Source organism: Bos grunniens, chromosome 15 (assembly GCF_055505025.1).
Source record: "Bos grunniens cultivar Pamir isolate PY7600 chromosome 15, Bosgru_T2T1.0, whole genome shotgun sequence".
NCBI lineage: Eukaryota > Metazoa > Chordata > Mammalia > Artiodactyla > Bovidae > Bos > Bos grunniens.
Window position 1 is genome coordinate 35844086 of NC_141179.1, and position 23486 is coordinate 35867571.

Sequence of the window (23486 nt, forward strand, 5' to 3'; positions counted from 1 at the left end):
ACTAAAAGTAAATTGAAGTAGATTCATTCATTTATGCATCTAACAATTATTACATTCCTGCTCTGTGCCAGGCACCACTCTAAATGCTAGGGAATTAGTGATACAAAGTCCCCACTGTCATTGAGTTTACATTCTAGTGTGGACAGTGAAAAGTATCACGAGGTGATCAGTGCTTCACAGAGCATTAAAATAAAGTGATGTTATATGCATAAGAACCAGGCAGTGATTTTAGTCTGCGCAGTCAGATATTCTTAATGAGGTGTTAAGCAGAGCTCTAAAGAACAAAACAGAGCTAGCCAGCAAGGAGACAGCATTCCAGGCAAAGGGAATAGTGCAAATTCACTGGAGCAGGACTGAGGTTACCTATTCTTACCTCTTTAGGAATGTAGAGAAGGCTGATATTGCTTCCCAGGTGGTGCTAGGGGTAAAGAACCCACCTGCCAATGCAGGAGACATAAGAGACATAGGTTCAATCCCTGGATCGGCAAGATCCCCTGGAGGAGGAAATAGTAACCCACTTCAGTATTCTTGCCTGGAGAATCCCATGAAGAAAGGAGGCTGACAGGCTACAGTTCATGGGGTCGCAAAGAGTTGGACACGACTGAACACACAAGCACGTTGCTACAACAATAAGTGTGCAAGGGGTGGAGCCATTCAGGAGAGGTAAACAGATCAGATAGTGTGAGGTTTTGCAAGTAAAGGCAAGGTTTTCAGTGCAATGGGAAGCTACTGCAGAGTTTTAGTCAGAGGCAAGGTGATCTGATGTGCCATTTTAAATCACTCCAAGATAGGGAAGGAGGGTTGAAAAATAAATAAAATAGACTCCCAGTTACTCATGGGGAATGGATTTAGTGGGGCAAAACTAGATATGGGAAGCCTGGTTAGATGGTGGTTTAGACCAGGATTACAGCAGAGAGATGGCAAAGAGGGTCAGTTTATCCATTAGAGTATATTTTGGAGGTAATGCCAGGAGTATTTACTGATTGGGATGTGAAGAAATGAGAGGAATCAAGGATAACTCCTGAGCTGTTAGCCTATATAATTCTATTGATGGTGCCAAATAGAGGTGGATAAATCCTGGGAGAATGAGAGGATGAGGAAGTGAGAACAAATATGATGTAATGAGTTGCAATCTCTCATTTTGTGCTCATCTTAATTTTGAGTTGCCTATCAAATATCCAAACGGAGATATCAAATATACAGTAAACACAAGTTTAAAGTTCGGGGGATAAGGCAGGGACTGGAAACATAAGTTTAAGAATCACTGGCCTAAGAATGGTATTTAAAACCAAAAGAGTTGAAGTGTCTTGGGGCACTCCTAACTTTGATAAAGGGGAAAGAGCTGATAAAAGACTAAGAAATAAGCAGAAAGACAGAAGGAAAACAAGAGGAACCTGGTATCATGGACACTTTGAGAACAAAGTGCTTCCAGGAGGGAGCGATAACTACTGTCAGAAAATGCTGAGTGGTTCCGTCTTTGGCCATATGTATGCCAATGGTGACTTGGTAGACGTTTCAGTATATGGAGGGGATGAAAGTCCAGTGGGATGAGAAAGTAAAGTCAGCAAATATAGATAGTTCTTTTGAGGCGCTGAAATCAGGCGGAAACTGGAGTTGGTGTATGATCAAAGGAGAGAGGAAAGTTATGTGTACAAGGGGAGGGCTGGGTAGAGAAGTTGTGAAAAGGGAAAACATAGATCTAAACTTTATTTTCTGCCCTCAGGGAGTTTATGATCTTATCTGGGAGAAGTTGAGGATAGCAATGGTCAAAAGGTCAAAGGATAGCTTTGGATTAAATACAACAGTATCCATTAACGCTAAGCATGATGCCTAACAGTAAGAACTCAATAGATGAGAGGAAGCCATAATTACAAAACAATTTGAAAACACTCTAAGATATGAGGTAATTAAGGATTAAACTGGGTAGGTAATTAAATGTTAGGATTCCAGAAAATGGAGAGATTACTGTCAGCCACAATGATGGAATTCCCCAATGAAAAATCAGAATCTACCATATGATAGTGGCTTAAAAAAATCTGTTACTATATGTATGTGTACAAATTTGCAAAGCTCTACAGATTTAGAACATTTTCAGCCACCTACTTAATTGCCTTTATTGGAAATATTTAAATTTCATGTATCCCCAAATACCCTGAGCCTTTTTGAGGCCTCTGCACCTGTGCTCATGCTTTCTCCTCTGCCTGAAACCCCATTCCCCATCTTTACCTTTCTGACTTCCGCTCCTCGGGGCTACTTCCCCTGGGAAGCCTCCCTTGCCCTGCCCTCCCCTCCAGCAGGGCTGGGAGGTCCTGTGTTGGGACCTTGTGTGCAATTTTACCACAGCTTGTACCACAGAGTACTGACATTTTGTATTTGTGTACCTGTTGTGTTTTTTTTCTGTTGCTTTGGGGTTTAACTGACAGCAAGCTTTCCAAGGGCAGTGTCAAGATTGTATTCACCCGTTTCCTTTGCACCCAGCCCAACTTCTGGCTGGTCTCAATCAATGTCTATTGAAACCAACTGAATTTACTATTAGGGCTAGCGTGGAATATCCTGGACACAAGTCCCTGAAGGTCTGATAACTAACTTAACACCCCATGTAAGGTTATAACAGGTTTATAGCGTGAGAACCATTCAGGACCCCATCCTTCATCAGTCCCTCTGAGTCTGCACAACTCCACACACTTCTTGAGCTGTTTTAAATCACTTCCCAATAAATTTTTTCAAAAATCCTATTCTTTTATTATTCAACTTCTAATCAAAATGTATTAACATCCAGTACAGTCTAACTATACTTCATGTTGTTAAAGTTGCAAAGTTGCCAAGTTCTCTTATTTTTTTTCTCCCCTATTTGAAAGGAATACATGCTCATAGCAACAAAGCCAATCCGTATGAAAGGAATATACAGTAAGAAGGAAGGCTCCATCCTGTTTGCTGATCCACACTCTGCCAGGTCCTCTTTGTAGAGGCAGCCATTACTACAGACTTCTTGTGTGTCCTTCTAGAGGTACACTATGCTATTATAACACACTCCATTTTTTAAAACATAAGTGCTAGCATTGCACAAATTATTTGTAACCTAGCGTTTTCCTTTAACAGAATGTACTGGAGATTATTCTATATTGGAGATTTTTCCTTACTAGTACATATTTTCAACAGCTCTATAGTATCCTAGCTCCCATTTTATGACATATCAAATCTATTTGACCCATTCCCTATTGATGGAAATTTAGGTGGGTCTCACTCTTTTCCTACTATGTGATTATTATAGATTAACTTGTGCTACCCCCCAAATTCATATGTTGAAGTTCTAACCCTTAGTATCTCAGTAAGTGACCTTATTTGGAGATAGAGTCATTATAGTCAAATTAGAATGAGGTCATTAGGGTGGGTCCTAATCCAATATGACTGATGTCCTTATAAGAAGAGGAAATTTGGAAGGAGACACTTAGGAAGGAAGAGATCTAAAGCCACAGGAAGAAGACAGTCACCTGCAAGCCAAGGGAAGAGACCTAGAACATATCCTTCCCTCACAGCTATCAGATGAAACCAACCCTGCCAGCACCTTGATCTCAGACTTGTGGCCGCTGGGACTGTGAGACAATAAATTTATTGTTTAAACCACTCAGTCTGTAGTACTTTGTGGTGGCAGCCCTGGCAAACCAATTACAATGATGCTTTGATGAATATCTTTGTACATATATTTACAGAAGCAAATTTATCATCTTTCAATCATGGCATTTTATCTCCTGGTCAATTTCTTCAACTGAATCAGTGATATTCCCTAAGTCCACCTCACCTGCTCATGGAATGACCAACAGCAGACCCTTGAACACGTGAAATTCTTTCATAACTCTGTATCTTTGCACATATCCTTTGCTTAGAATGCCCTTCCTCCTGAGATGTTCTTGAAAAACTCCAATACAGTCACTTCAAGTGCTGCCTCCTCTGTGAAACCTTTAATCAGCCTCTGGGATGACACCCTGTGATTTCCACCTCCTAGTATTCAAGCCTTTGTGTATTCTCCATCTTTGTGTATTGCCCTTCTCTTTATTGTGGACTGGACTTATTGTCTCACTTCTAAAGAACAGAGTACGGCAGAAGTGATGGGACATCAATTAGATTACAAAAAGACCTTGGCTTCTGTCCAGAGGTGATTGCTCTCACACACGCTTGTTCTCTCTTCTTCTTTCTTGGTCACTAACACTGAGGGGAGCCTGATGTCATACTGTGAGGAGGCAGCTTTGTGGAAAGGTTCTTGTTTCAAGAGATCAAGTCCCTTTAACAACCACATGAGTGAAAATGGAAGTGGATCTCTCCTCTCATTCAAGCCTTTAGATGAAACTAGACACAGATAGCTTGACTACAACCTCATGAGAAAAGCCTTGAGGCAATCCCACCTAAGTCATACCTGGATTCCTGACCAAAGAAATTATGAGATAGCAAATCTTTGTTGCTATGAACTGCTAAGCTTTGGGATAATTTGATATGCAGCAGTAAATAACTAGTCTACTTTCCATCCTCCTGTCTTTTCCCCAAGTTCCTTAGACGTATTTCCAGTAGTGCTCTTAGCACACTACAACATATTTGTTTTGAAATCTTTTCCCCCAATTGCCTAATTCCAAGGACAGGAATCCTGGCTCAGTTAGCTTTATATTTACTGTGTCTTACACAACAAAGTTCAAGCTACCATCATCCCTTCCCTAGACTGTTTCAATAACCTCCAAACTGAGCTGTCCAAATCCCCTCTAGCCTCTGACTAATCCATTCACTACCTAGCACTAAGAACCTTTTTAAAATGCAATTTGGGTTATCTGAGAGCTTAAAATCCTTCTCCTCATTCTTAGGATAAGGACCTAAATTTGTAATACAGACCCCCAGGCCTGGCAGGGTCTGCCTGCCTCACCACCACATCCAAAGCCACTTCCGCATTGTTCCCAGCATGACAGCAACACTGGTCTTTCAGTTCCTCAGTTGAACCATGCTTCTTCCTCCCTTGCTATCTTTGCTCACACTGTTCCCACTGTCTGGGATGCTTTTTCCCCCTCCTCCTCAATTTCTACTCATTTCTCTAAATCTGAGCTCAATACCTTTCTGCCTTCCCTTCTAAAGCAAAGAACCCTGCAGTTTTCCTGCATATCACTTTTCACAATTGAGATTAAATGACTTTAATTAGATGTTTAATATTTGTCTCCTGTGTTGGACTCTGAGTTCTATGAGGGCAGGGACACCTTGTCTTGTTCACTATTGTATCCCCAGCACAGACCATGGTGTCTGACCTATTGAAAATAAGGGCTCGGTAATTTTTTCCCTCTATTTTTTTGCTGAATGAAACACAGGACAAACACTTCCTATTCTTTACACAAACTTGAAATCTTTTCATCATCTACACATTTAATCTTTTGAGTGTCATCCCTCTATGCAACAAATAGAGGAAAACAATAGAATGGAAAAGATTAGAGATCTCTAGATACCAAGGGAACATTTCATGTAAAGGTTGGCACAATAAAGGACAGAAATGGCAAGGACCTAACAGAAGTAGAAGAGATTAAGAAAAGGTGGTAAGAATACACAGAAGAATTATACAAAAAAGGTCTTAATGACCCAGATAACCATGATGGTGTGGTCTCTCACCTAAAGCCAGACATCTCAGAGTGTGAAGTCAACTGAGCCTTAGGAAGTTTTACTACAAACAAAGCTAATGGAAGTGATGAAATTCCAGCTGAGCTATTTCAAATCCTAAAAGATGATACTGTGAAAGTGCTGCACCCAGCATGTCAGCAAATTTGGAAAACTCAGCAGTGGCCACAGGAGTGGAAAAGGTTAGTTGCCATTCCAGTCCCAAAGAAAGGCAATGCTAAAGAACATTCAAACTACTGTACAGTTCAGTTCAGTCACTCAGTCGTGTCCAACTCTTTGAGACCCCAAGGATTGCAGCACACCAGGCTTTCTTGTCCATCACCAACTCCCAAAGCCTGCTCAAACTCATGTCCATCGAATAAGTGATGCCATCCAACCATCTCATCCTCTGTCATCCCCTTCTCTTCCTGCCTTCAATCTTTCCCACCATCAGGGACTTTTCCAATGAGTCAGTTCTTCACATCAGGTCACCAAAGTATTGGAGTTTCAACTTCAGCATCAGTCCTTCCGATGAATATTCAGGACTGATTTCCTTTAGGATTCACTGGTTGGATCTCCTTGCAGTCCAAGGGTCCAAGGGACTCTGAGGAGTCTTCTCTAACACTACCGAACAAAAGCATCAATTCTTCTGCGCTCAGCTTTCTTTATAGTCCAAGTCTCACACCCATACATGACCACTGGAAAAACCATAGCCTTGATGAGATGGATCTTTGTTGGCAAAGTAATGTCTCTGCTTTATAATATGCTGTCTGCGTTGGTCATAGCTTTTCTTTCAAGGAGCAAGCGTCTTTTAATTTTATGGCTGCAGTCACCATCTGGAGTGATTTTGGAGCCCAGAAAAATAAAGTCTGACACTGTTTCCACTGTTTCCCCATCTATTTCCCATGAAGTGGTGGGACCGGATGCCATGATCTTCGTTTTCTGAATGTTGAGCTTTAAGCCAACTATTTCCCTCTCCACTTTCACTTTCATCAAGAGGCTTTTGAGTTCCTCTTCACTTTCTGCCATAAGGGTGGTGTCATCTGCATATCTGAGGTTATTGATATTTCTCCCAGCAATCTTGATTCCAGCTTGTGTTTCTTCCAGTCCAGCGTTTCTCATGATGTACTCTGCATAGAAGTTAAATAAACAGGGTGACAATATACAGCCTTGACAAACTCCTTTTCCTGTTTGGAACCAGTCTGTTGTTCCACGTCCAGTTCTAACTGTTGCTTCCTGACCTACATACAAATTTCTCAAGAGGCAGATCAGGTGGTGTGGTATTCCCATCTCTTTCAGAATTTTCCACAGTTTATTGTGATCCACACAGTCAAAGGATTTGGCATAGTCAATAAAGCAGAAATAGATGTTTTTCTGGAACTCTCTTGTTTTTTCTATGACCCAGCGGATGTTGGCAATTTGCTCTCTGGTTCCTCTGCCTTTTCTAAATCTAGCTTGAACATCTGGAAACTCACGGTTCATATACTGTTGAAGCCTGATTTGGAGAATTGTTCCATGTCCGATTCTAACTGTTGCTTCTTAACCTGCACTACTGTACAATTGCACTCATTTCACATGCTAGCAAGGTATTGCTCAAAATCCTTCAAGCTAGGCTTCAACAGTTTGTGAACTGAGAATTTCCAGATGCTCAAGCTGGATTTAGAAAACGCAGAGGAATCAGATTAAACTGCCAACATCTACTGGACCATAGAAAAAGCAAGGGAATTGCAGAAAAACATCTACTTCAGCTTTATTGACTATGCCAAAGCCTTTGACTATGTGGATCACAACAAACTGTGGAAAATTCTTAAAGAGATGGGAATACCAGGCCACCTTACCTGCCTTCTGAAAAACCAGTATGCAGGTCAAGAAGCAACAGTTAGAACTGGACATGGAACAATGGACTTGTTCAAAATTGGGAAAGGCTGTATATTGTCACCCTGCTTATTTACCTTCTATTCAGAGTACATCATACGAAATGCCCAGCTGGATGAAGCACAAGCTGGAATCAAGATTTCTAGGAGAAATATCAACACCCTAAGATATGTAGATGATTTTACTCTAATGGCAGAAACAGAAGAGGAACTAAAGAGCCTCTTGATGAGGGTGAAAGAGGAGAGTGAAAAGGGGGCTTAAAACTCAACATTCAAAAAACTAAGATCATGGCATCTGATCCCATCACTGCATGGCAAATAGATGCAGAAAAAGTGGGAACAGTGACAGATTTTATTCTTTGGAGCTCCACAATCACAGCAGATGGTGAATTAAGCCATGAAATTAAAAGACGTTTACTTCATGGAAGGAAAGTTATGACCAACCTAAATAGCATATTCAAAGACATTACTTTGCCAACAAAAGGTCCATCTGGTCAAGGCTATGGTTTTTCCAGTGGTCATGTATGGATGTGAGAGTTGGACTATAAAGAAAGTTGAGTTCTGAAGAATTGATGCTTTTGAACTATGGTGTTGGAGAAGACTCTTGAGAGTCCCTTGGACTGCAAGGAGATCCAACCAGTGAATCCTAAAGGAAATCAGTCCTGAATATTCACTGGAAGAACTGATGCTGAAGCTGAAACTCCAATACTTTGGTGACCTGATGTGAAGAACTGACTCATTGGAAAAGTCCCTGATGGTGGGAAAGACTAAAGGAGGGAGGAGAAGGGGACGACAGAGGATGAGATGGTTGGATGGCATCACTGACTCAATGGACATGAGTTTGTGATGGACAGGGAGTTTGTGATGCGAGTTGGTGATGGAGAGGAAGGCCTGGCATGCTGCAGTCTATGGGGTCGCAAAGAGTCAGACACAACTGAGCAACTGAACTGAACTGAACTGGAACTGTCATGGCACCTCCGGGTGTGTCACTTCACTTAGTGATTGAGGATCAAGGTCTAGTCTTGTCTGCCATCAAGGTCTAGTCTTGGTCCCATTTGATTCTAATCAGTTTATGTTGTGTCCTCGGGCTACGTCATTCTTTCAAAAGTTGTGCCCTGCCCCTTTCCCTCCTGTTACAGCATCACTGACTTAATGGACATGAGTTTGAGCAAACTCCGGGAGACAGTGAAGGACTGGGTAGCCTGGAGTGCTAAAGTCCATGGGGTCACAAGGAGTTGGACATGACTTAGCGACTAAACAACAGACTATTGAGTAACTGTGTAACCCTGGACAAATTATTTATGTCCTCTGTTCCTCAAATTCCTCAGCTATAAAATAAGGATATCATAATGGTATCATTTTATAAGCTTGTTGGAGGGATTCTTGTAATTTCCTCTCCATGACTCATAAAGCACTAAGAACAGGGGCTGGCCTTCAAAAATGCTCAATAAATGTCAGTCAGTATTGTTTACCTGTGGCAAAACAGGGTTGTCCATTTCTCATTTAGTATTGAAAGAAGTTTAGGGATATTTATGGTGCTGTGACATTCTCTGTTAGGATTGGAAGGTTAGGATTGGAACGTTAGGGAGGTTAGGATTGGAACACTTAAAAATATAATGCCTCCTCATCAATTCTTTCCTCTACCTTTAAATCTTAATATTGAAGCCAGTGGGAGAAGGGAAAGAGGAGAAATGGTGCCAGCTATGTCCTATTTGGTTCCAAAAGATAGCAGCATCAGTTGGCACTTTCTCCTAGAAGTTTGTTTCTATTGTTCACACATGCATCTTCATATGCTCATTGTCAGAGATGAGATGAACTAAGAGAGGGCTACCATTTCAGATTCTTGACACTTGGCAGTTTGTGAATGCTGCTTTTTTGGAATCTGGAGAACCATCAAGCTGCCTTTCTTCTTCTTCTTAGGACCCTTTTGATTGATCAGAGCCTATGAAGGAAATATTGGCTATTCAAGAGCCATAATAAAACAGTAGTAAAATAATGAAGTCTGAATTGCAACAAGGAGCTCACTCAAGCAAGGGCCCTCTGCTGCTGGGTCCCAGAGAAAATATTTCTCATAAGAAAAATATAAGATACAAAAAAGTCAAACAGATAACCTTCCCTCAAAACATGTAAGAAAGATACAAAAACGTCAGATAATCTTCCCTCAAAACACAGTGTTCTCTAAAATCCCCTTCCTTCTTTTAGAAGGCACACTCAGTTCTGGAACAGAAGCTAGGAAACCAGCCTGAGACAATTAGTTTTCCCCTCCCCTTTTAATCTCTTGAGAAAGAGCTGCCAATTTTAGAAATTCCTCCTTTGATCAGAAGATAAAGCAGAACAATGCTGTAGCACTAAGCGGATTCCTAAGGGACATTTTCTAAGGGTGTGTAAAGCCTGCCTGGAAGTGTGTATACAAGGAGGGAGAAGGGGAGTTGGTGGAAATGGAAGGGTGGGTAGACTAGAGATGATAGTCACAGCGAGAAGGAATAATCATACAGTTGCTTCTAGATTCCATAGAGGAGCAACTCCAGTCAGTCTTATTTCCTGGGAGTCTTAGGCATGTATATTACAATGATTAAAGGGCTTCATCTAATTAACATCCTCCCTCAAAAAAAAAAAAAAAAAAAAAAGGAAGAAAGAAAAAATCAGATTTATTTTTCACCGTTTGTCGGAGGTGACTTTTTGTTCTTGTTTTTACTGAAAATTACAAACTAGTCTATCACATTAAGATTGTGAATCTCTGAAAGGAGGTCTGTTTAAAAGATAAAAATACTATGGATTAGAGCTAGGACTAAGTTTGAATCATGCCGCCAACTTCACTGTCTGTAAAACGGGGGTAATTTTCCTATCTGTTTAACATGGCCATGTAATTTTTTTTTTAATGTAACACTTGAAGACTAAATATTTTATGAGCATAAGCTCATTCAATTCTCATGAGGAAGGTATTATTATGGAGATTGTATGTAAAGATATTTTGTGATGTAGAAAAGAGCCGTCTGGTTATGAGTTATCATTGGGCCACCTTCTCACCTGGCTGTTGTGAGGATTAAATATGATGCGAAAGCACTTTAAACACTCCACGTGATGGGCGGACTACTAATTACACACCCCGCAGCACCTGATCCACTGTGAGGAAACGGTAGACGCTGGTTGGAGTGAACGATTTTATATCTTCCCTGTTCCTTTCAATCCTCCAATCACAAGCTAATGTCCGCAGGCCTGGGGCCAAAACCACGAATCTGGGAGCTGCTGTCCGGATGGAGACGAGCGCAGAGTCCAAGAAGAGGGCACGGGAACAGTAAAGTAGTTCAGTGGCTGGGGGGCGCTTTGGACGCTGGGTTTGAGAGGTGGCCGACTGGGGTCCCCGGAGTCCCTCTCCTCTGGTCTGGGGCTGCACAAAAAGACATCCCAAGCCTGCTGGGCACTATACCCCAGGAGCCCGACTCATTCGCAGCTACCGGAGTTAGAGCCTCACGCGACTCACCCAAGCCCCGCCCACTACCTCAGGTAGGCCCTCCGCACCAGCCAATCCGAAAGAAGCCTGGGTGCGGAAGGCGGTGCTTTCCCGACCGGAAGTGACGTCTATGCTTGGCTGGCCGCGGTGTCCGCCGAAGCTCTCGGCAGCGGCTGAGGCGACTGAGTGGAAAATGGCTCGGATTTTTGCGGCTGTGGCGCCTTGGGTTGTGGTGGAGGCAGAGGCTCAGGCAGCGTGAGGTGAGGAACAGTAGGTGCGGCGGGGGCCGGAACCGGGGACCCTGCTCTCCAAAGGCGCTGAAGGGCCCCTGGGGTCTTGGATGGGAGAGTCTCTTGCCGCGGCCCCAAGTCCCCCGGGTGTCCGCTTCTGACCCTCCATCCCGTACTCTTGGCGCTGCCCCAGTCCGACTCACCTCTCCCTGGGCCTTGCTTCCATCCCGGCCGTTGCCAGCTTCCCCTCCGAAGGTGCCCGCATCCCACCAGGACCCTTTTGTCGGGGGTGGTGGGTGGAGGGGGCTCCTGGGAGTTAGTATTGTCCGAAAGGGCGAGGGGAAGCCACCCCCTTGTTCTCGGGACCGGGCTGGAGCCGCAGTGGCGGGTCCTATTCTCTGGTCGAATTGTTGAATTCTGCCGAGTGCGTGTGTTGCACTTCTCAGTTGTGAACCGTCCCCCGTCCCCTCCCCGCTTCTTTTCGCCTCCTTGTCCCATCTCCGGCTTTGGGGGCTACAGATCCTTTTTCTTCTCCACCCACCCCCCTTCCCCGGTTGCTTTTTTTTTTTTTTTGCCGCGAATCCAATCCACTTGCTTCAGGAAGACAGTATTATTTCTGTGTGTATTTAGCGCATCATCTTTCTGGGAGGGCGGTCAGATTAAAAATATTTGCCTAAGTCTTCTTGAGTGACGGAGGAACAATAAATAATTGAAGGAAAAAGAGCGCATGCTTTATGGTTTGGCTTTAAAAACGAGATTCTGCAGCTTTGGAGTTTTTTGGGGGGGCGGGTGGAGCAGGCATTGCGGAGGGAAATGAGAAAGGAGAAAAATAAGGAGTAAAGTCTGGAGATAAGGAACGTGGAAGAGGGAGCCTGTGCTAGTTCTTTCCTTCTGTTAGTCTGATGGGAGTTCAGGTTGTAATTATATTTTTATTTTGAACAGTGGGTGTTGAATTGAGTGTAAAGAAGGAGACCTTTGTTTTTGAACAAGATTATTTATTAAAGCAGTACCCCAAAATCTTTGCAGGTTGGTGTCAGGCAGAAAGATGCTGTTGGAAAAATTGTGTAACATTGGTGCAGCAAAGCCACAGATTAGAAGAGATTCAGAAAAAAGAAAGCTATTCTTAGAAGAGTGGTGAAGGAAGGCTGTAGGGAGATCCAGGAACACTGATTCCAGGCTAGACTTTGTACCTTTGCCTCCTTGGCTTGTGGTTAAGTTTCCACATAAGACGCCTCTCAGCAACTCAGCCAGGGCTGGGGCTGATGCTCTTATTCAGAGGAGCAAATTAGACCGAAGTGCTTTAGTTGAGGTCTGTACTGTTGAAGATAACTGCTTGTTTAATATTATGATAGTCTTTAAGTACTGAAAAACATTTTGACTGGATTATTTAACTCAAACCTATTTCAAGAGTGATTTTACATAGGTACAAAGTACATATAGAGCTGCTTCAAGTAATTTTGCCTAAATTAGTAGATTCCAAACCAGTTTTTTTCTTAGGAAAGTCTCTGTTGTGTTGTGTTTTGTATGCATGTCGCTTGCAGTTTTTCTTGGCAAGCAATATATGTACATTGTTTTCATCCATAGATTTTACAGTTTTTTCTGTTTCATGGGATATAAAAGTTGGCATGCTTGCATTTAGGAATTCTAGAAACTATAACTTTATGTAATAATTAGTTGTATATTAAGCATATGATTCATTGTTTCTTCCTTCTGCTGTAAATGATTCTAAAATTTTCAATTAATTGAAGATTGGTACATCAGTTCCCATGTCCAGGAATCATTCTTTAATCTAGCCCAGTGTTTTTGCACTTAGTAAGCACATTCAGTAAATGAACTTATACCTAACCAAGAATGTTGAATTTCCCAAGAGTTCAGAGTTCTTATCAGAGCATTGGACCAAATTTTTCAGAGCAACAGGGCGAAGCAGTTTTTTTTATGCTGTGTAACTTGTGTTTCTTTGATAGTATAAATTACCCATTTTATTGTATTTGCCATATTCCAAAAATAATTTAAGGCATGTAAATTATAAAGGTGAATATTTCAGTACAGTTCATTTACTTGATTTGTGGTGTACCTGACTAAGGCTAAAAGTCCATTTTATGGAAGATCTGGTTGTATCCAGAGGGCCTACAGGGTGCCTGGTACAGCAGTGGTTCTAGGAATAGAAAAACGAATGAGATAGTACTTGTCCTCAATAAGTTCTCTAGTCCATTTGGGGAGACAAACACAAATTATAACAGTATGGATATAATGGCATGTAAGGATGGTGGATCCAAAATACTAAGAATGATATGATCACCTGGCTTGAGAGATGGAGAGAGAATGAGTGCATCTGATGAGGATGGAGGTGCTCAAATTGAGTATTAAAGGATTAATTCTTTTTATTAATGAGGGAAAGTTAGACGTTATCAGCTTCCAGACCCTGCCGAGATACTACCAAGCTGTTTAATACCTCTGGTATCTTGTTTCTTTCATGTGAGAGTTGGACTACATCTAAATCACTGCTGTTTAGTAGAAATATTAAATGAGAGCCACGTAGGTAAGGTATTTTACATTTTCTTGGTAAATCTTTGAAATCTGGTGTTCATTTTACACTTAGAACACATCTTACTTTGGACTAACTACTTGTCAAGCTCTCAGTAGCTGTTGTGTTTATTGTTTAATTGGTAAGTCGTGCCCACTACTCTTTTGGGATCCCATGGACTGTAGCCCGCCAGACTCCTCTGTCCATGGGATTTCCCAGGCAAGAACACTGGAATGGGTTGCCATTTCCTTCCCCAGGGGATCGTCCCTACTCAGGGATTGAACCCGAGTGTCCTGCATTGGCAGGTGGACTCTTTACCATTGAGCCATCTGGGAAGCCCTGTTTGTGTTTAGCATATACAATACTGGACAATACAGTTCAAGAATATGAAAATTCTGCTTTTCTGTCTCGGATTCTTGCTTGAAAAGAAAAAACAACTCCTATGAGAATAGTATAAATGTAGTCATTTATAATTTCTACTCCTTTTGATAGTATTCATACATGCCTTTAGATTGGAATTATACTTGAAAATGATTTGCTAAAAAAAAAAAGAAGAAGAAATTGATTTGCTGTAGGATATCGTTCAGGTTGTTCATAGAGTTTTTGTTGGGACTGTTTTCCCTGTGTCTGGTGCAGTCAGGTTTTGAAACATCTTTCTTTTGTGCTTTTATGTATACTTTGTATCTCTCTTGGTCTCTGCAGTCTGTTCTTTATAACAAGTGATGGATTCAAAGCACAGTGAGAGAATGTACATGGACATTTTGCTGCTGCTGCTAAGTCGCTTCAGTCGTGTCCGACTCTGTGCGACCCCATAGACGGCAGCTGACCAGGCTCTCCGGTCCCTGGGATTCTCCAGGCAAGAACACTGGAGTGGGTTGCCATTTCCTTCTCCAATGCATGAAAGTGAAAAGTGAAAGTGAAGTTGCTCAGTCTTGTCTGACTCTTAGCGACCCCATGGACTGCAGCCCACCAGGCTCCTCCATCCATGGAATTTTCCAGGCAAGAGTACTGGAGTGGGGTGCTATTGCGAATGGAGATTTGTACAATTTTAAACAGCTTTTTGGATTTCTTAAAAACATTTAAAAAATATTTTTATTTATTTATTTTTGGCTGTACTGGGTCTTTGTCGCTGTGCAGGCTTTTCTCTATTTGCGGCAAGTGGGAGCTAGTCTCTAGTTGCGGTGCAAGGGCTCCTCACTGCGGTGGCCTCTTGTCGCTAAGCATGGCTCTAGGGTATGTATGTTGCAGCTCTGGGGTCTAGAGCACAGTTCAGTAGGCTCAGTAGTGGCGCACGGGCAGAGTTGCTCTGTAGCATGTGGAGTCTTCCTGGACCAGGGATTGAACCTGTGTCTCCTGCATTGGCAGGCAGATTCTTTACCACTAAGCAGCCACCAGGGAAGCCCAGAGTTTCTTAAATTTTTTAATTCAGCTATTTGGGTACAAAAGTGAATGGGGTATTTAAACACTCTTGATTGTAATAGATTTGAAGGCAATTATTTAGCAGAGTATTTATCTTTTCACCTTGAGAATGAATTAATATACTATAAAATTGACAACCCTATTGTTAAACACATAGCTTTCATTAGTCTTATAATACAAAAGTTACCTTATTGATGAATAAATGATGTACAACGCTGATTCATTTAATTTGTTGTGCATTGAGTTTGGTTTTAAAAAAAAAATAGGCTTATTTTAGTCATGATAACTATGACTAACAATGATAAAGTAAATAACGTCCTTACATTTGTGTTGATTGATGATTATAGAGCCTTTAATTCTCCCCCTCCACCAGCCTTATTCTTTGTGAAGTAAATAGAGCAGGTATTTTTTTCATTTTCTTGAAGAGGAAAATGAGACCCAGTGAAGCTGTGACTTGTTTTGGATAATACATTACAGATACTGCTTGAACATAGCAGGCTTACAATGCTAGCCTAGAGTTCTCTTCATTGCATCTCTTCTATGGTGCTCGAGTGTTTAGATACATAGCCCTTAACAGATTTTGGAGTGTATTGATGGGTAATTCCTGCCTTGAAGCAGAGAGTAGTTTAGTTATTAAAAAATTATTAATGGGAAAGAAAAATGTAAGGGGTGGTATTGTTGTTTAGTCGCTAAGTCGTACCCAACTCTTTTGCCACCCTATGGACTGCAGCCTGCCAGACTCCTTTGTCCATGGGATTTCTCAGGCAAGAATACTGGAGTGGGTTACCACTATGGTTTAGTTACACTTAAAATTGGGCTTCCGTCGTAGCTCAGGTGGTAAAGAGTCTGACTGCAATGCAGGAGAACTGGGTTTGATCCCTGGGTTGGGAAGATTCCCCTGGAGAAGGAAATGGCAACCCACTCCAATATTCTTGCCTGAAGAATCCCATGAACAGAGGAGCCTGGCTGGCTGCAGTCTATGGGGTCGCAAGAGTCGGACGTGACTGAGCAACTAAGCGCACGCACACACACTTAAAATAGATGAGAGTTAACTAGGCAAGATTTTTTATTTTGAGCAAAGAATTTAGATTTTAAACTATTATTGTAGGAAGAAAGTGATGAAGTGTCAAGGACAGAGCTATACCAGTGTTCAGGGAACAACTTGGGGAAAACTTAGATAAGAGAAGAAATTAAGCTTTAAGGAAGGATTTGCATGGCTCATTTAAAAACATAAAAACGGGGGGCCGCCTGCACGCGGGGTGTGTGAGGACGCGCTCCCCGGTCGTGGAGTGCTTGAGCTCAGAAGTGGTGGCTGTGGTACCTGCTGCTGCCACCCGTTCGGACGCAGAGCATCGGACGTGAGCGCTGTCGCGTGGGGCTGGAAGGTGAAGCTATGATGGCCATCAGTGAAAATATTCTCTTTGGAATGGGAAATCCTCTTCTTGACATCACTGCTGTAGTGGATAAGGATTTCCTTGGTAAGTATTCTCTTAAACCTAATGACCAGATTTTGGCTGAAGAGAAACATAAGGAACTGTTTGATGAACTTGTAAAAAAATTCAAAGTTGAATATCATTCTGGTGGCTCTACCCAGAATTCAATTAAAGTGGCCCAGTGGATGATTCAGCAGCCACACAAAGCAGCAACATTTTTTGGATGCATTGGGATAGATACATTTGGGGAGATCCTGAAGAAAAAAGCTGCTGAAGCCCATGTGGATGCTCATTACTATGAACAGAATGAGCAGCCAACAGGAACTTGTGCTGCATGCATCACTGGTGGCAACAGCTCACTTGTAGCTAATCTTGCTGCTGCCAACTGTTACCAAAAGGAAAAACATCTTGATATGGAGAAAAACTGGATATTGGTGGACAAAGCGAGAGTTTATTATATACTAGGTTTTTTCCTCACAGTTTCTCCAGAGTTGGTTTTAAAAGTGGCTCACCATGCTTCTTGAAACAACAGAATTTTCACTTTGGATCTGTCTGCACCATTTATTAGTCAGTTCTACAAGGAATCATTGATGAAAGTTATGCCTTTTGTTGACATACTTTTTGGAAATGAGGTGGAAGCTGCCACTTTTGCTAGAGAGCAAGGCTTTGAGACTGAAGACATTAAAGAAATAGCCAGAAAGACAGGCTCTGCCAAAAGTCAACTCAAAGAGGCAGCGAATCGTGATTTTCACCCAAGGGAGAGAGGACACCATACTGGCTACAGAAAGTGAAGTCACCACTTTTGCTGTCTTGGATCAAGACCAGAAAGAAATTGTCGATACCAGTGGAGCTGGAGATGCATTTGTTGGAGGTTTTCTGTCTCAGCTGGTCTCTGACAAGCCCCTAACTGAATGCATCTGTGCTGGCCACTATGCTGCAAGTGTCATAATTAGGAGGACTGGCTGCACCTTTCCTGAGAAGCCAGACTTCCACTGATGGAAAAGCATGAAACTGCATCCCAGGAGTACAGACACTGCCTTGATTGTTTCCTGAGAATTCCCATATTAATAAAGAAGAAAATGCCACCTTTCCTACTATAATAATGTTGAATCTTAATATAGGGGGTACAGTAATACACAATAGAATCTTTATTCTCTCAACAACCTAAAGTAGGAGGTTTATTTCCATAGTCTGATAGTGCCAGGTAAATGTCAATTAAACAGAAATATAGTATTTCAATTGAAATTTTTGTTTCATTTTCCATTACATTGTAAATTCATGTGTACTAAGCAAAGTGATCATTTTTTTACATTTCTGCTTTGAATGCAGATGCAATTTAATAGAATAGATTTTTTTAAAGGAATTAAAGATAATACATAAATCTTTAGCTTTTATACAAGTATATTTAATTCAGAAGTGTTTGTACACATATACACACACATGTGTTCATATATGTACCACATATATACATGACAAATGGTTAAGGTACAGAAATATTTATCTTTCCAAGTTATGCCAAGTAATTTCATCAGTGTGTACTCAAATATGTAATAAATTTTGGATAATTAATTTGCCAAATTATAAGCTATATTAAAATATTCAAGTCATAATCTTATATTTACTTATGGTACTCTGTATTTGATACAAATAAAAACTTGTCATAAAGGGAAAAAAAATAAAAACATAAAAACAACACAGGTGAAGTAGGAGATGAGGATAAATAGACATCTGCAATAAATATTTAGAGGCCAGTGGTCAGAATTTTTATATTATTTGGATGATTCAGGAAATCTTAGCACATACTCTAAACTTGTGGCTTGAGTAGTGTGGAAGACATGGCTAAGAGTATGGAAAGACAGGTTGTTGACTAATGAGCAGCAGAGTAATTTGAGTTCCTATTGTGAAATCAGTAGGGATTTGATAAGAATTTTACTATGAGAAAAGAATAGGCAGTGTTCATAAAGGAGAATTGGTTTAAAAATTTGCAGTATGGGAAATTCTAATTGAAACAGGTAATTTTTAGAAGTATTTTCCTATAAAAAAACTGAAATTGACAATTTACTTTCAGAAAATGCTCAGAGAAACAGGAAGATGTTGAGTATTGTTAAAGTTCTACTGTGGAGTGGGAGGAAAAAGCAGACCATCTTTCTAGATAAAAGGGGAAAATGAGAAGAGACAATAGAAGGAAGTCAAAGATAAGGGGTACTTACCTTCTGGTGAGGTGGGAAAAGAACTTGGCTATTGTTGGGAGAGCTACATCCCATTGGGCTTCCCTTGTAGCTCAGTTGGTATAGAATCTGAAAGCAATGCAGGAGACCTGGGTTCAATCCCTGGGTTGCGAAGATTCCCTGGAGAGGGAAATGGCAGCCCACTCTGGTATTCTTGCCTGGAGAATCCCATGGACAGAGGAGCCTGGCAGGCTATACCATTTATGGGATCGCAAGAGTCAGACACGACTGAGCAACTAAGCACAAAGCATCAATACCTGTCTATTAGGGAATGGGAGAATACTTTTTCAAATGTTTTATTTGCAGTTTTGGAAATCATACAAAGCAGGTATACACCCCACCCCAGCCCCCATAAACTCTGAAGGAGTTGCTGCTGCTGCTGCTGCTAAGTCACTTCAGTCGTGTCCGACTCTGTGCGACCCCATAGACGGCAGCCCACCAGGCTCCCCCGTCCCTGGGATTCTCCAGGCAAGAACACTGGAGTGGGTTGCCATTTCCTTCTCAATGCATGAAAGTGAAAAAGTGAAAGTGAAGTCGCTCAGTTGTGTCCGACTCTTAGCGACCCCATGGACTGCAGCCCACCAGGCTCCTCCATCCATGGGATTTTCCAGGCAAGAGTACTGGAGTGGGGTGCCATTGCCTTCTCCACCCCAGCCCCCATAACTCTGACGGAGTTACCTGTAATTAAAACCATAGTGCTGTGAGTAGCCATAACCAGATTGATTTATTAAATCACTTTGTATGTGTTCATAATGTAATTTATAACTGTTCTGACTTTTCTTTTTTGTTTAGTGTGTACGTGAATTGAGCAAAGCACTCTTTGGCTTGAGAATGTAGCCTGCTTTCATCTGACTAGATTGCATGATGATATTTATCAGACTAGAATTCTGCGTATATTAAAATACATGACATGAGATTGTAGCTGTTCAGGTTTTTTTTTAAAGACAGTTATTAATATATAATTTACTTATAGTAAAATGCATCTGTTTTGGGTGTACAACGCTATTGTTGTTGCTAAGTCACTTCAGTCGTGTCCTAATGTGTGTGACTCCATAGACGGCAGCCCACCAGGCTCCCCCGTCCCTGGGATTCTCCAGGCAAGAACACTGGAGTGGGTTGCCATTTCCTTCTCCAATGCATAAAAGTGAAAATTGAAAGGGAAGTTGCTCAGTCGTGTCCGACTCTTTGCGACCCCACAGACTGCAGCTTACCAGGCTCCTCTGTTCGTGGGATTTTCCAGGCAAGAGTACTGGAGTGGGGTGCCATCGCCTTCTCCAAAGATGCTATAAATTATAAGGAATAGTAACAGTATGTAACTGCCTCTACCATAGTTAAAATATGAAATAATTGCATCACTTTAGAAAGTGTCCTTATGCCCTTTGTAAATTGGTCCCTCCCACTCACCCTCCAGTCTCTGGCAGCAACAGATTTTTCTTTTGCATTTCTATAGTTTTGCATTCCAAGAATGGCATATAAAATTGGCATCATCCTATACCTATAGTCTTCTGAATCTGGCTTCTTTCACTTAGCATGTTTTGAGATTCAATATACCCTTTCAACAAAAAGCCAAATTTTTATAACAGTTTTAGACTACAGAAAAATTGTTAAGATAGTACAGAGAATCCCGACAAACTCTGGACCTGGTTTCCTGTATTACTTTTTATGTATGTAAACTATATTTGCTAACTGTCAAGAACAAGATTCTAGAATTAAGTTTTTTGTGTGGAAGGTGTGTGAAGGTTTCTGTCAAGATAACTATCTAATAACTTTTTATTGTAAACTATATATACCAAAATTTGTCATTTAATCATTTTTAAGTGTATATTTCAGTGACATTATATTTACGATGTTAATGCAGCCATCACCGCTTTCTATTTCCAAAGTTTTTCATCACCCCAAACAGATACTCTGTACCATTAAGCAGTAACTACCCCGTCCCTTTCTTCCTGCTGCTGCTGCTAAGTCACTTTAGTCGTGTACAACTCTGTGCGACCCCATAGACGGCAGCCCACCAGGCTCCCCCGTCCCTGGGATTCTCCAGGCAAGAATACTGGAGTGGGTTGCCATTGCCTTCTCCACCTCTTCTTCCTAGCTCCTGGTAATTGCTAATCTACTTTTCTGTCTCTTTGACTTTACTTAATTGCCAGGATATGGAGGCAACCTCAACTGCCAGTCAACAAATGAATGGATAAAGATACTCTGTGTGTGTGTGTGTGTGTGTGTGTGTGTGTGTGTGTGTGTGTGTGTGTGTGTGTGTGTGTGTGTGTGTACACACCATGGAATACTACTTGGGCATAAGGAAATTTTGTCATTTGTAACAATATGGATAGACTTGGCAGATATTATGTTAAGTGAAATAAACCAGACAGAGAAAGACACATATATATCACTTAAATGTAGAATCTAAAAATTCAACAAACTATTGAATACAACAAAAAAAGAAACAGACTCACAGATATAGAGAACAAATAAGTGGTGAAGGGCAACATGAGGGTAGAGGATTGAGTGTTACAAACTATTATGTATAAAATAAGCTATAAGGATATATTGTACAATACAGGGAATATAGCCAATATTCTATAATAACTATAGAGTATAACCTTTAAATAATGTGGGGACTTCTCTGGTGGTCCAATGGTTTGGACTCTATTGTCACTGCTGAGGGCTCGGGTTCAATCCCTGGTCAGGGAACTAAGATCCCACAGACCACACGGAGTTTTGGGCCAAAAAAATTGGGAAAAAGCAAATTGTGAATCACTATATTGTATACCTGTAACTTATGTAATATCATACATCAACTATACTTCAATTTTTTTTAAAGTGTTAAAATGTGGCTGCAACATTTTATATTCCTATTGGCAAAGTGTGAGGGTTTCAGTTTCTCTATATCCTTGTCAATGCTTCTTTTCCTTTATTTATTTATTTATTTATATTGAACTATAGTTGATTTACAATCTTGTGTTAACTTCAGGTGTATGTGGTTATCTTCCCTGGTGGCTCAGCAGTAAAGAATCTGCATGCCAACACAGGAGATGTGGATTTGATCCCTGGTTGGGGAACATCCCCTGGAGAAGGAAGTGGCTACCCACTCCAGTATCCTTGCCTGGAAAAATCTCATAAACAGAGAATCCTGGTGGGCTGCAGTCCATGGGGTTGCAAAGAGTCAAGCATGACTTAGTGACTAAATAACAATGTACAGTTATACACACACACACACACACACACACACATATTCTTCAGGTTCTCTTCCCTTCAGTTCAGTTCAGTTCAGTCACTCAGTCGTGTCCGACTCTTTGCGACCCCATGAATCGCAGCACACCAGGCCTCCCTGTCCATCACCAACTCCCGGAGTTCACTCAGACTTACATCCATCGAGTCAGTGATGCCATCCAGCCATCTCATCCTCTGTCGTCCCCTTCTCCTCCTGTCCCCAATCCCTCCCAGCATCAGAGTCTTTTGCAGTGAATCAGCTCTTCGCATGAGGTGGCCAAAGTACGGGAGTTTCAGCTTCAGCATCATTCCCTCCAAAGAAATCCCAGGGCTGATCTCCTTCAGAATGGACTGGTTGGATCTCCTTGCAGTCCAAGGGACTCTCAAGAGTCTTCTCCAACACCACAGTTCAAAAGCATCAATTCTTCGGCACTCAGCTTTCTTCACAGTCCAAGTCTCACATCCATACATGACCACTGGAAAAACCATAGCCTTGACTAGACGGACCTTTGTTGGCAAAGTAATGTCTCTGCTTTTCAATATACTATCTAGGTTGGTCATAACTTTTCTTCCAAGGAGTAAGTGTCTTTTAATTTCATGGCTGCAGTCACTATCTGCAGTGATTTTGGAGCCCCCAAAAATAAAGTCTGACACTGTTTCCACTGTTTCCCCATCTATTTGCCTTGAAGTGATGGGACCAAATGCCATGATCTTAGTTTTCTGAATGTTGAGCTTTAAGCCAGCCTTTTCACTTTCCTCTTTCACTTTCATCAAGAGGCTTTTTATTTCCTCTTCACTTTCTGCCATAAGGGTGGTGTCATCTGCATATCTGAGGTTATTGAAAAATACTGAGTGTAGTTCTCTGTGCTATATAAGTAGGTCTTGGTTGATTGTCTATCCTTTTTAAAAATTATAGTCATTCTAGTAGGTGTGAAATGGTATCTCATTGTGGTTTTGATTTGCATTTGGGTAAACTCCAGGAGTTGGTGATGGACAGGGAGGCCTGGCGTGCTGAGATTCATGAGGTCGCAAAGAGTCAGACACGACTGAGCGACTGAACTGAATGAACTGAACTGAACTGAATGAGTAGTGGTGTTGAGCATCTTTTTATATGCTTATTAGCAATAAGCAGCCTTTTTTTTTTGGAATCTTAACCACTGGACCACCAGGGAAGTTCCTAAGCTACCTTTCAGGTAGCTGAACTAAGCTACCTTTGTTCTAATATTTGAACAAATGTAATGAAAAGACTCTGATGCTGGGAGGGATTGGGGACAGGAGGAGAAGGGGATGACAGAGGATGAGATGGCTGGATGGCATCACTGACTTGATGGACGTGAGTCTGAGTGAACTCCGGGAGTTGGTGATGGACAGGGAGGCCTGGCGTGCTGCGATTCATGGAGTCGCAAAGAGTCGGACACGACTGAGCGACTGAACTGAATGTATTTTTTAAATGCCTTTTATATATATTATATATGTATATAATATTATTATATATATA

The 23486-nt window shown here is 41.5% G+C and overlaps 1 protein-coding gene and 1 pseudogene across 6 annotated transcripts in view; both read left to right on the forward strand.

The window, feature by feature from the left end:
• The first annotated feature begins 11067 nt into the window (after window positions 1-11067).
• PIK3C2A (phosphatidylinositol-4-phosphate 3-kinase catalytic subunit type 2 alpha) overlaps window positions 11068-23486 on the forward strand; it is a 107412-nt gene continuing 94993 nt past the window's right edge. For 2 of the 6 annotated variants that reach the window (XM_086339783.1, XM_086339782.1), the window contains exon 1: window positions 11070-11204. The gene's annotated coding sequence lies outside the window, so the exon portion shown is untranslated. Of the gene's footprint in view, window positions 11205-23486 lie in introns of all 6 variants that reach the window. The other 4 variants (XM_086339780.1, XM_086339784.1, XM_086339779.1 and 1 more) reach the window with 3 other exon arrangements.
• LOC147357663 (adenosine kinase pseudogene) lies at window positions 16388-17649 on the forward strand (annotated as a pseudogene).